The sequence below is a fragment of the Pristis pectinata genome, chromosome 9, assembly GCF_009764475.1.
Source record: "Pristis pectinata isolate sPriPec2 chromosome 9, sPriPec2.1.pri, whole genome shotgun sequence".
Classification (NCBI taxonomy): Eukaryota; Metazoa; Chordata; class Chondrichthyes; order Rhinopristiformes; family Pristidae; genus Pristis; species Pristis pectinata.
Window position 1 is genome coordinate 63458676 of NC_067413.1, and position 13450 is coordinate 63472125.

The window sequence follows — 13450 nt, forward strand, 5'->3', positions numbered from 1 at the left end:
TTGAGGGTCTGGTCAGGAAAATGGAGGCATATGTCAGGTATATGCAGCTTGAGGCATATAAGGGATGTAAGAGTACACTTAAGAAGGAAATTAGGAGGGCAAAATGGGGCCACGAGATATTCCTGGCAGGTAAGATAAAGGAGAACCCTAAAAGATCGATAAATATATGAAAATAAAAGGGTAGCTAGGGAGAGTCTACATCCCCTTAAGGATCAGTGTGATGATCTATGTGTGAAGCCACAGGAGATGCGTGGTGTCTTAAATTAATATTTCTCACCTGTATTTACTATGGAGAAGGACACGGAAGCGAGTGAATTCAGGGAAGGAACAGTGATAGCCTGGAGCATATCAACATTGCAAAGAAGGAAGTGTTGGAGGTCTTAAAATACATAAAGACGGATAAATCCCCGGGACCTAACCAGATATAGAACATAGAACATTACAGCACAGTACAGGCCCTTCAGCCCACGATGTTGTGCTGACATTTTTTCCTACTCTAAGATCTCTCTAACCTTTCTCTCCCACATGGCCCTCCATTTTGCTTTCATTCATGTGCCTATCTAAGAGTATCTTTACTGTCCCGAATGTACCTGCCTCCACCACCTCTGCCGCAGTGCATTCCATGCACCTACCACTCTTTGTGCAAAAAACTTACCTCTGACATCCCCCTTATACCTTCGTCCAATCACCTTAAAATTATACCCCCTCGTGTTAGTCATTTTCACCCTGGAAAAAAGTTTCTGACTGTCCACTTGATCTATGCCTCTTTTCATCTTGTACACCTCATTCAAGTCACCTCTCATCCTCCTTTGCTGGTAAATCTCCTCTGCATCCTCTCTGAAGCTTCCACATCCTTCCTATAATGAGGTGACCAGAACTGAACACAATACTCCAAGTGTGGTCCAACCAGAGTTCTATAGAGCTACAACATTACCTCACGGCTCTTGAACTCATTAGCCCGACTAATGAAGGCCAACACACCACACGCCTTCTTAACAACCAGATTAACCTGCATGGCAACCTTCAGGGATGTATGGACATGGACCCCAACATCCCTCTGTTCGTCCACACTGCTAAGAGACCTGCCATTAACCTTGTATTCTGCCTTCAAATTCGATCTTCCAAAGTGTATCACTTTACACTTTTGCGAGTTGAACTCCATCTGCCACTTCTCAGCCCAGGTCTGCATCCTATCAATGTCCTGTTGTAATCTACAGCAACCTTCTACACTATCCACAGCACCACAAACCTTCTACTGGAAGCAAGGGAGGAGATCACTAAGGCCCTGGCAGAGACTTCTGTATCTTTGTTAGCTATGGGTGAGGTACTGGAAGATGGGAGATGGCTAAACTACAGGCCGGTGAGCCTTAGGTCAGTGATGGGGAAGATTTTGGAAGGGATTCTGAGAGACAAGAGACACAAGAGACTGCAGATGTTGGAATCTGCAGTAAAAAATGAGCTGCTGGAGGAACTCAGCAGTTTTGGCAGTATCTGTGGAGGGAAATGGACAGTCAATGATTCAGGTCGAGACGCAGGGTCCAGGTGTAGGGGCTCAACCCCAACCATCGACTGTCCATTTCCCTTCACAGATGTTGCCTGACCTGCTGATTTCCTACAGCAGCTCAGTTTAAGAGACAGGATTTATTTGCATTTGGGAAGGCAAGGACTGGTTAGGAATAGTCAACATGGCTTTGTGCGTGGGAAATCATGTCTCATGGATTTGACTGAGATTTTTGAAGAGGTAACTAAGAAGGCTGAAGAGGGCAGAGAGGTGGACGTTGTCTTCATGGACTTTGACAAGGTTCCACATGGTAGGCTGGTCTGGAAGGCTGGAAGGCACAAGATTCAGGGTGAGCTAGCCAAACACAATACAAAATTGGCTCAATTGTAGGAGGCAGAGTGGAGGGTTGTCTTCCAGAACTGGAGGCCTGTGATCGGCGGTGTACTGCACAGATCGGAGCTGGATCCTGTTGTTTGTCATCTATTCTAACAATTTAGATGAGAATGTAGGTACCATGATAAATAAATATGTGGATGACACCAAAATTGGTGGTGTGGTGGGCAATGAAGAAGGTTATCTAAGGTTACAATAGGATGTAGATCCACTGGGAAAGTGGGCAAGGGAATAGCAGAAGGAATTTAACTCAGACAAGTGTAAAGTGATGCTTTTTGGGAAGTTAAACCAGGGCAGGGCTTACACAGTAAATGACAGGGCTCTGGGGAGTGTTGTTGAACAATGAGACCTAGGGGGTACAAGTAGATAGTTCCCTGAAAGTGGTGACACAGGTAGACAGAGTGGTGAAGAAGGCATATGGCATGCTTGCCTTCATCAGCTGAGGAACTGAGTGCAAGAGTTGGGACATCATGTTAACATTGTACAAAACGCTGGATAGGCTACACTTGGAGTATTGTGTACAGTTCTGGTCACTACACTACAGGAAGGATGTCATTAAGTTAGAAAGGTTGGTAAAGCTGGTATCTGGAATGAGCTGTCAGAGGAGGTGGTGGAGGCAGGAACAGTAACAACATTTAATTGGCATCTGGATAGGTACTTGAATGAGCAAATGCTCCTGGAGGAGGGTCCAGAACAGAAGTGAGAGGCATTTTTTACCAAATCAAATACCTTATTTCATATAAAATCTTGTAAGCTTGGGTGATATTACGCAGCCTATTTTTCAATGCATAAGTTGCAGCTCTCTTGAGTCTATGCCACAGCGTGAACTAATGGACCTTGCTTGGATTGTGGATAATAAAAACTAAAAAACTGCAGGAGCTGGAAAATTTCCTATATTTCTTAATGATCTACAGGAGGCCATTCAGCCCTGTAGCTCTATGCCAGCTCTCAAAACAATCCTCCTTCTCTACTTATTTCTCCGCAATCCACACTCTCACAATGGCCAATAACAACCACTCCCACCCGCCATTCTCCCACAATGTGAAATAAAAACAGAAAATGTCAGAAACACACAGCAAGTCAGGCAGCATCTGTGGAAAGAGAAACAGAGATAAAGCCCTCTGACAGACCCCTTGTGGATAGTTCCTTCTGCTGGATGACTGGCGAATTTCCACTGGACAACATGATTTGATAGTCTTACAGCACCAATTAAAGTCTGAGATAAAACCAGAAGATATTGGAAATAATCAACAGGTGATGCAGCATCTGTGAAAAGATTCTGAAGAAGCGTTTTTGAACTGAAACATAAACTGTTACTTCTTTCCACAGATGCTGTCTGACCTGCTGAGTGTTTCCTACATCTTCTGCTTTTCCTGAGTCAGTGGTAAGAGAAACATAGGGTACAGAACAAGAATGAACTAATAGAAGACAACCAAACCTGTTTCTGTCCTCACTCCCAAAACCAAGATGACAAATCAGTTATTATTGTGACAGCTGATGTATCAGGTGTAAGAGGATTGTCCAGACACTTCCATGACATGGATTCAGGTACTTCCTGAATCCTGGTAGGTCAATTACTTCTCTGTATTTTTCTATAACTGTAACACTATATTCTACATTCTGTTACTGCTTTTCCCTTGTACTACCTCAATGTACTGCTGTGGTGAAATAATCTGTGTGGGTGGCATTCAAAACAGAGTTTTTCATTGTACCTTGGTAGAGGTGACAATAGTAAACCAATTACTGTAAGCCACATCATTACTCATTGTGAATGGAAGTGAAATGTTTTAAGCCATTACATTTGATCATAACCCTGCATAAACCAGCCCACTGGAGTGGGAACCTTCAATGGGTTCGGTTGCCAGGGTGAATTGCTGACCATTATTTGTCAGAGTTGCTAAATTAAAGAAGAAAACAATCTTGTCTTTCAAATCAGTGCTGCATTTCTCCCTCAGATTCCTACCCTCCCTGAATATCTTAGTGTCTACGGCTGTCTGTGACCAATGTACATCCCTGCACCCTTTCTGTTAACCCATGGGTAAAGATATTGTAGTCCTTCGCCTGACTGGCCATTCTGTAGAACATATTTGACAACTGATTGCATTTAAGATCGGAGACCCCTTAAACATGACTGGGCTTTCGCAGCATGCATCGCTTTGCACTTTGCCAAGCCTGCTAGAGGCGAGTGGAGGTGAAGTATACCTGTATTTTTTTAATATCAAAATAAACTTTATTCATAATAAAAGACAAACTATATACAATTATAAAACAGTGCAAGCCTTTACATTCTTGCACAGATCATTCATTAGTGTTACCTTGTTATATAAAAAAACAGCACCGATGCCACATCGGTCCCATATTTACAATATTTAGGGGCTTTCCCGCCTGACCCCGCCCCTCCCTGAAGGAAAGCTGTTTCCAACACCCCAGTCTCCGTCCTTCACAGAAGGGTTGAGTGGGGAAGGTGTATTTTGTGATCTTCAACAATAGCGAGAGACGCGCTTGTTGATGGTAGCTCCCAGCAGTGCGAGAGTCACATTACTGCTGTCTATTCACCAGCAAACCTGCAAAACCACAAGTCTCTTTGTTATTATCCCGTTGCTTTTGTGATGCTAAAAGCTGAACCGAGTCTCAACGGTTTTGCAATTTCGCCCATCCTTCACTTTATACTCAGTGGAATTCAGAGAATGTGGCTCAGAACACCGCGCTCACTTGTTTCTGTGCATTTTAAGTTGTTTTTGACTCCAGTTGCCACAGGCGCTTTATCTCAATCAAACCAAATTAACAACTGCCTGCTGTGAAATAGAACCATTCCAAACCAGTCCATTCTACAGATGTCCAATGGTATCAAAGGGGAGATAAGTGTTTGCTACAACTCACAGTTAGAATCTGAAAATGAAACCTGCGCTCAATCGGCATGGACCGGCTTCTAAATAGCGTAAAAGAATCCCGTCAACCACCATTGACCCCGAGAAAACTTGCTCACCCAGACCCCCTGATGTACGGCCACTGTACACACATACCAATGTCCACACTACCATATCACCAGCGAGACCCAGAGAAACATTCCAACCAAATGAAGCATCACTTCAGTACTGGATTGAACCTGGAGGGATGTTGGGAGGGCAATATGCTGTTCATTATTAATATTTTCTATTGTTCCTCACTCTCAGGGTCGGAACATCCCGTGCTCTTGAAAAACTTGAAAGTGAGCACTAACATTACTGCTTGTGAAAAATCGTCGAGAATGTAAGTGGGGAATAGTGGAGGTGCCAATCCGGAGCACAGATTAATTGACTGGATGACATTGACCCGATGATTCTGTTTCTTCCCAGTTCCCTTCCCCGCCACAGATGCTGCTGGACCGGCTGAGTTCCTCCAGCGCATTGTTTCTTGCTCTCTTTCCACAGATGCTACCTGACCTACTGAGTACTTCCAGCATTCTCTGTTTTTATTTCACATTTCCAGCATCCGCCTTTGGATTAATTGCCCAGTCACGGCGTAAATCTGTGCGTTATTTTGATTGAATAACAATGGCAAAAAAAACCCAAGAATGTTAATTTGTCTTTTATCAGATTTGGAAAATAAATCATTAATGAGAAATAGAAATCTGTCGCATATCTACGACAAGATGTGTATATTGCGCTTTTGGTCAGAGACCTATGATGGGAGCCTTCTGTTTTGTTTCAACCAATTCCCGCCCACCTTTATGTAATTTTTGACTGTCAGTTACATACTCTACAGTCAGATTTTTTGACTTTTTAATGAGGTTCAAGTGGCTCATTATCTGCTTCAGAGAATCTGCAAGTACACAAGGATTAAGTAATACATAGTCTTGATTTTATAAGCTATAATGTGTTCAGAAATGTCAGCATTTCATTAAAATGGTTGAAAACACATTCTCTTCATTTAGCTTACTCTCAGAACACAGGAAGGTAAACCTTGGAGCCCACAGAGCTTTGTTGCAAACCTGGTGTCATTTTAGATGTGGACAGAAATGTTGTGAAGAGGATTCAAGCTTCACTTCTGTTTTTCCCCTCTGAGAATATTACTGTAAACAAACAGCTATAGCATTCTCAGAAAAGCTTAACTCAGACATACAGGTCAGAAAATGCACACTTGCCCTTTGCTCCTATTTAGTCGTGGAATTAAAATTGTCATAACATTTTTATTGAATTATGAAGCACTTCGCCCTGCACACTTCCTTCTCATGATTGTTCAGATAATACACGTTTACATAGAGGATGGATAACTCACATTGAGCCCAATTTGTCTGTAATGATGTTTTTGTTTTACTTGATCCTCTCACCCCACTTCATTTAACTATATTAGAATATCCTTCTGTTCTTTTCTCCATCGTATATTTTTTCTGGCTTTACACATGTTCAGCCAAACATCCTGAGGTATTAACAATTGGTAGCTTCACACATACACATAATAGATTTCTAAAATGGCTAAATAGCTAGTATGTTTGATCATAGATATAACTAGGAACTTACAGCATGATTCTATAGATCATAGGTTATTATTTTATACTAATCTTTAAATAATATTTCATGAAGTTAAATTGTGGTACCAAATCACATCCTAATTTAATATAACATTTGCAAAAGCAAAATATTCTATATGCTGAACTTGGAAGTAACCCCTGGAAGCACAAAAGATGCTGCCCAATACATAAGTCATGCTTTTTCTTTTGCTCTGCTTTCAAGCAAACTTCAGTGAAGTTTGGGAATGTTTCTGTGCTAATGCATTTCCGGTTTAAACAGCTAATTTAAATTACCATACTTCCTAAATAGTTTTGTATTAGTTTCCTGCATGTATTAACATGTGAATAGTCCTGACTTTAGAGCTAATCCTTTTTTAACAACTTCTATGGCATTTTAAAATATATTTCTTTACTTTGCTGTTCATGTTGCACCTCAGCATTCAGAGTCAGAAAGACCCACTGATCTAGTAAATGAATCTAAATCAACATTTTAAGCTCTTTGTCCCATTTATTCATTCTTTTACTTGGCCCTTTCTACTGACTCTTACCAGAGAACAATTTCAGGTACATTAGCCAACCTCTGGTCCTTCATTCAGATGGCTGCTCTTCATATTTTATAGCTGTGTTCTCACTTACCAAGATCATAGATCCAAAAAAGACATTGGTTAGCTCACAAGAGTGGGACCGTGACTAAAGTTCATCCTGTACACTAGTGTTACTAACACCAACTATAGAATCTCAACTGTTGTCACGGTAGAGTTTAGTTAACTTGTCATGGTCCAAGGGATTAGATCTGGGACCCTCTGATCTGCATGGCTCGACTGCTCTATTTATAATTCAGCAAATCTGCCAAATGGGCTTCAAGTTGCATTGCTTATCAGCATCTCAAATAGTGATTTCATCCTGGGACTTCACTGAATTTGACCCAGTTTCTGGTAATTCATGAAAATTACCAAACCAATGGGAATTTCTGGCTGAACTCTTCTCCGTAAAGACCTATAAACAGGCAACATAGCAGTTCTTACTCACCGAGGACCCTAAACATATGGGAAAATGGAGACCTCCCTTGAGTATGTTGCTCTTATGTATTTGATAAGTACAAAAGTATTGTTTAGCTTTGTTGGTTTAATAGTTCATGATTTTTTATTGAAGTAAGGTGGCTTAAATTTAGAGTCATGTTAGCTGATTCGCGAGTATAATTGAGCTAACAAAGCCAATACAACAAATCCTGGATAAATTAATTCGTGGGTGGAGGAGTGCTTTAAAAAAAGCATACAAAGGAGAAATTACTGAACAGGTGGGAGAATATCAGCCACTAGTTGTACCATCCTCCCCACATTCAGTTTCATTCAATCAATGGAAGCCAATGTGTAGAGGTGTATTCAGTTGGCAACTATTATTCTTATGCACACTTGTTTAGCTCTGCTGAACAACTTTTATTTCAATTTCCACCCTGGAACACATCAGATTTTCTCCATAGCCTTTTATAGGTGCTGCTTAAATGGAAACTGTACTGTTGTTATAGCCGTGGCTGGAGCCTGTGACCTGAAGGATCTGAGGGTCAACAAAATGCAAAACCTGCCAGACATGATCGTCCAGTGCTTTTGACCATCAAGCATAAACAATTGGAGACACAAGAGACTGCAGATTCTGGAGCCTGGAGCAAAAAAATTCCACCTGGGTAGTCTTCAACCCGACGGCATGAACATTGAATTCTCCAACATCCCGTTAACTGCTCCCCCTTTCCCTTTTTTTCTCTCCTCCTGAACTACCCAAGTTTTCCTTCGATCACCCCAGCCCCATCACCCTCTTTCCCCTCCTCCACCCACTCTATCTGCCTATCACCCACACACTCCTTCCACCGGTTCCCTCCCCCACTGTTCCCATCTGCCCTCCCCATCTCCTTCACAATCCCATGCCCCACCTTCCTCTCCTATCGGACTCCATCATCTTCAGTACTTTGTTGCCTCCTCCTATCACCTTCTGTCGCTATTTCCACTCTCCCCTCCTCCATCTGCTCTCCTCACCTGGATCCACCTGTCACGTGCCAGCTCTTGCTCCATCCCTTCCCTCCACCCTCTTATGCTGGTCTTCTCCCCTCTATCTTTCAGTCCAGATGAAGAGTCTTAAACTTAAACATCAACTGTCTATTTCCCTCCATTGATGCTGCCTGACCCACTGAGTTCCTCCAGTATCTTGTTTTTTGAAGCATAAAGTATTTCCCAAGCAAGGCTGGATACTATAGACTACTATTCTGGTTCAGTGGCACTACTCTTCACGAGTTCAAGCCCCACATGAGATTTTAACACAAGCTGCAGCCCGATACTTCAGGACATGAAAGACATCAGGTAAATGCAAGTCCCTTTGTTTCTTCAGTCTGGCTGAATCCTTGGACTTTTTCTATAACCAAGTAGCAGTCTTACTCCATCATTGTGGAGTCATAATCTATGATTGCGAGCTCACATTGCAACTTTTCATATGCTGCTGATTTAGTATTGCCAGCACTCTGAAATCCACCCAGAAACTAGTGTGTACCAGTAACTTACAGTGGCACCTGCTACTGTAAAATGATACATTTCCAGAAAAAAATAATTAAGGCTTCAAGTAACACAACATGGCATTAAACCATGGTATTAACAACTTTTTATAAGGGCAATTTCAATCCATTCTCAAAGCAGTTGAGCAATAAATATTGTGCACGTTTTGTAAATCTTTCTTATAATCATCTAAAATTATATCCCAGAGATGCTAAAGAGGCTAAGATTTGAAAGAAACACCAGGAACAGTGTGTATTAAATGACAGATTCTATCCCACCTCTTCATAATAATGTCTTTCTTTTTCATTGTTGTTTTAGAGAAGTGATCTCATCATGTCACTTATCACCTTCCTTTAAACCTGACCTCAGGTGCCAGTTTCCAGATGTACTTGCTGGGCTCCATAGTAAAATGCAAGCACAAATGCATGAGAATGACTTCCCATCTTTATTTTGCAGAAGCATGTGGTTCTCTCTGGGTCCAAATGTTTTCAATCGGGAGTGCAGCCCCAGGCATGAGAACTACAAGGTCAGATACATTCTGCAACATAAAAGGAACTTCAGCTATTTTCTCAGTCTGCCAGCAAGAAAGAAACTGCAAATAACTGCAGCACCCTTGGGCTAGGGAGGGGAGAATCAGCCAGGATTCCTGCTCTCAATTCAAATGCACTGGTGTAAGGTCCTCCATGCTCTGTACCATCAAAGGAAGTACGTTTACTCCCCAAATCAAGAAAACATTCTTATTAATATATTTGAAAACACTGAACAACCTTTCCTGTTGTTTTAGCATTACAGAAGCATATAGCTCAAAATGAGGTCTTTAGGTCCATAGTTTTTGAAAGGACTATCAAATTAGTGGCACTCCCCTACACTTTTCCCCATTGTCCTGCAATTTCCTAAGATCAAATATTTATTTAATTCCTTTTAAGGAGTTGCTCTTGAATCTCCTTCCTCTACTGTCTCTTTCAGGCAGTATATTGTAGATCTCTCCATATAAAATAGTCTCATTTCACTTCAGTCTCCCTTGAGAGTGTGGCTCTCCACTGTCAGGATGGACATATAATGCAACTGCCTTTATATCATTATACCCTCATTGATACACATTTCCTTTTCTATAGTTAGCTACAGTATTTTTTCTTCCAGTACTTTCTCCTCCTTTCATACATAGCCACTGAAGTCTGTTGCATACATTTCTTTATTCTGTTTTCAGTAAATCACCAGAGGTGGAATCTTGCTGCCAAGACCAGTATTTTATTGTCCAAACCAAACTGGGTTTGGACTTGGTGGTCTGCTGGATCAGTTCAGGAAGCCTGAGAGTTTAACTGGACTTGTGTATAGACCATATGGCAAAGATTGTCTATCTATAACTGATTTAGTTCATTAATATCTCTGAAGGATATCAGTGAACCAAATGAGTTTTTAATGACATTGCAATGGTTTCATGGTCACCATTATTATTACAGCTTTTTATTTGGACTTAAATTCCCTCGTGACTGTGGTGAGATTCAAGCTCAATATCCAGGCCTCTGTGTACAATTCCCTAACTTAACTATGCTTCAGCACCCCCATGAGGTTTTATGAGACAACCATTTCACTGAATCAGAGGTGAAATTAATACCAATAAACTAAGGGTGACATTTTGTATTTTCCACTTGGTATTTGTGTGAAAGCAAAGCCCTTTACAATCCCTGCTATACTATTCACCTGTGGAGGGATATCCTTAAGCTTCATGTATCATCACCCATCTGCCACGTACACATTTTTAGAAATATGAGCCTTGAGAATACCTAGAGCCCTTTCAACTATAAGGTGGTGTTGCATTGACCCTAGTCTTGTTCTCATATGACGTCTACAAATATGCACCTTCCAAATGAGATAACTGGATACCATTTAGTAGTGGGATCAGTTATAGTTTAGAGATAGTAAGCATGACTATAGTTATTATCACAACTGAGATCAACTAACACAGCATGGACCAGAGATCAGAACTGATACTGTATGCCTCATTTTCACACTGAACATCATGCTAATGTTAATTCAAGAAGCTCAATGTTTTTTTTCTAATAAAAGGAACATTAATGGCTCTGGGATTAAGATTATGTCAATGAATACAATTTATATCTCAGGTGCCTTTCTCATTTACCACTCTTCACCTGCAAGCCTTGATAAGGGAATAAATACAAGACTCATGATACTGCCTGTAATAAATATTTATAGTTCCAAACTGCACATGGGTTGAAAAATAAAACAGATGACTGTTACTGTTTACAGTTCTAAAGTCTGACAGTGTTCACCTACACAGATTGGAAATACATTTGTGTTTCACATTAAATTGAATTTATAATGGCACATCAAGAAGCTGAATGAACAGCATTAATACAACTCTATTTGAAAGAGATTAGATATAGGAAGCAGCTAGGCTGAGTGGTACAAATAAAGTAACTTCACAAACTAGCAAGTTCATGTGAACTGAAACAGGATACAATTTACTCAAGACTTATCTTTTGTAGTTATCAGCCAGACCATTTGTTCTCGATCTTAGTGTTTATTGTAGACACAAAAACATGCATACATTTGTGCCAACCAATGGCGATAGGTGCTGGACTTCCTCATCTCTTGAGAACGATGGCTACTTTGGGTAAGAAAATGTGGGGCACACATGGAATGATGCTTTAACACAAAACAATTCATTCAGAAGAGTTGAAGGAAAATTATAAACTATATTGGTTGCCAAGTCACTAAACCACAAAAAAAACTTCCCTCTGTCTCGCTTGGGTTTATCAAGTGTTCAGCCAAATGACACAGATCAGAATGTTCCAGGTCTGATCAGCAGTCTGTGCAAAATCAGCTGATCTCAAGTGGAGCATCATTAATGCCTCAACAAGAGGCTTCAGTACCCCTGGGAGAAGATGGGCGGGGGAGGGGGGGTGGGAAATCACCCAGGATTCCCTGTCAGAAAACTGTTCAGTAACTGCTGCCAAAAAACACATGGTAGTTCGTGATTGATGTTCAGCTGCAATGCCTCCAGAGATGAATAGCAGAGCAATCTAGCAAGTCTTAAATAGCAAACATGTATGAAATACAAGGTGTTACCCTAGGTTTAGTGGCAGTAATCTTGTCTCTGGCTCAGGTTATGGGTTCACATTCAGCCATGAACACCTTAGTACATTCATTAGTTTGACACTTGTGTACAACACCGAGGGAATGCTGCACTGTCAAAGATGCTTTGTTGATGTGGCTTTAGCCAACGCCCGCTCAGCTTTAAATGCACACAAAACATCAAGCATTATTTCATAAGCTTTTCTCGGTGCATTATCTATCCCTCAAGAGTGAGACCTGAGATGACCTTTTGACCTAGAAGTGAGGTATTATCAACTGAACCACAGCTAACATCATTCATTCAAATTCTTATTTATTTTCCTTTCCATCTCTTCTATGTCCCAGGGCAAATACTCCAAAAGTGCAGGTTACCCTTCACTTCTTTGTCCAACTGACCAGCCTTCATATAACTCCAGAAGGTGAGTGTCGTCACCTTCTTTATTTGTGGAGTGAATCACTGGAACACAGCGACTGATCTGCCAAGGGGCACTTTTGTAGTCAGCTCACTTACGAGAGATCAGATTTCAGGTAAAAGTAAAATAAAAGACATTAAAATAGTTAGTTAATTTCAGCAGTCCAAATGATGTTTTCTTCATCAATTGCCCAGTGACCAAACATTATCACCTTGCACTTCAGGGTTATGTAATCAAAACATGGGCAAACAGCCAGAAGCAGACTGCTCACCAAATACAACCACTGCTTGTGGATGGCAGATTTAACCAAATTCAGCAGTACCCCAGCAGGTTCTTTCACCACATCTTCTACAATTCAAATTTAGCAGCACCTTAAACTTTTAGGAGATGCTTTAAATCTTAATTCCCTGGGGAACAGTTTCTCATTGCAAATATCAGCTTTGTTCTATTTTTCATTTGGGCTTCATTAGCAGTTGCAGATTACACTTGTTGGCTTTCATTTGAAGAAATCATATCTGCATATTTAACATACAGGTTTTGTGGAAGGTGACCCAGCAGTAGGATATTCCCTCTTTCCCAAAACAGATTAAGCTCCTTCTTAAAGAACAGTTTTGAAGTAATCTCTGCCAACCATCCTGCTTCTCTATGCAATCAGTCTTTGTGATGCTCAGATTCTATAGTGCACAGCAAGAAAGAGGTTGTTGTTATGATATCCAATGATCTAGGTCTGGATGCAATCCTAGGACTTGTATTTACTACAGATAAGTCAATGATTGAATTGACTGCTGTACATTGACCCTCATGAAGTATTGGCAACACTTTCTACTAATAAAGCAATTTGATTCAGCTTTGAGAATACAGCCTGCATTGTACTCCAATTATGAAACCATTACCAAGTACAGACACAGAAACTTTGAATTTGCTTTGGGGCAGTTTCCTTTAACAATAAAAACCCTAATCATACAAGGATGACCTAATTGTTGCTGATAATATGCAAATATTAAGCAAGCAAGGATTGGTC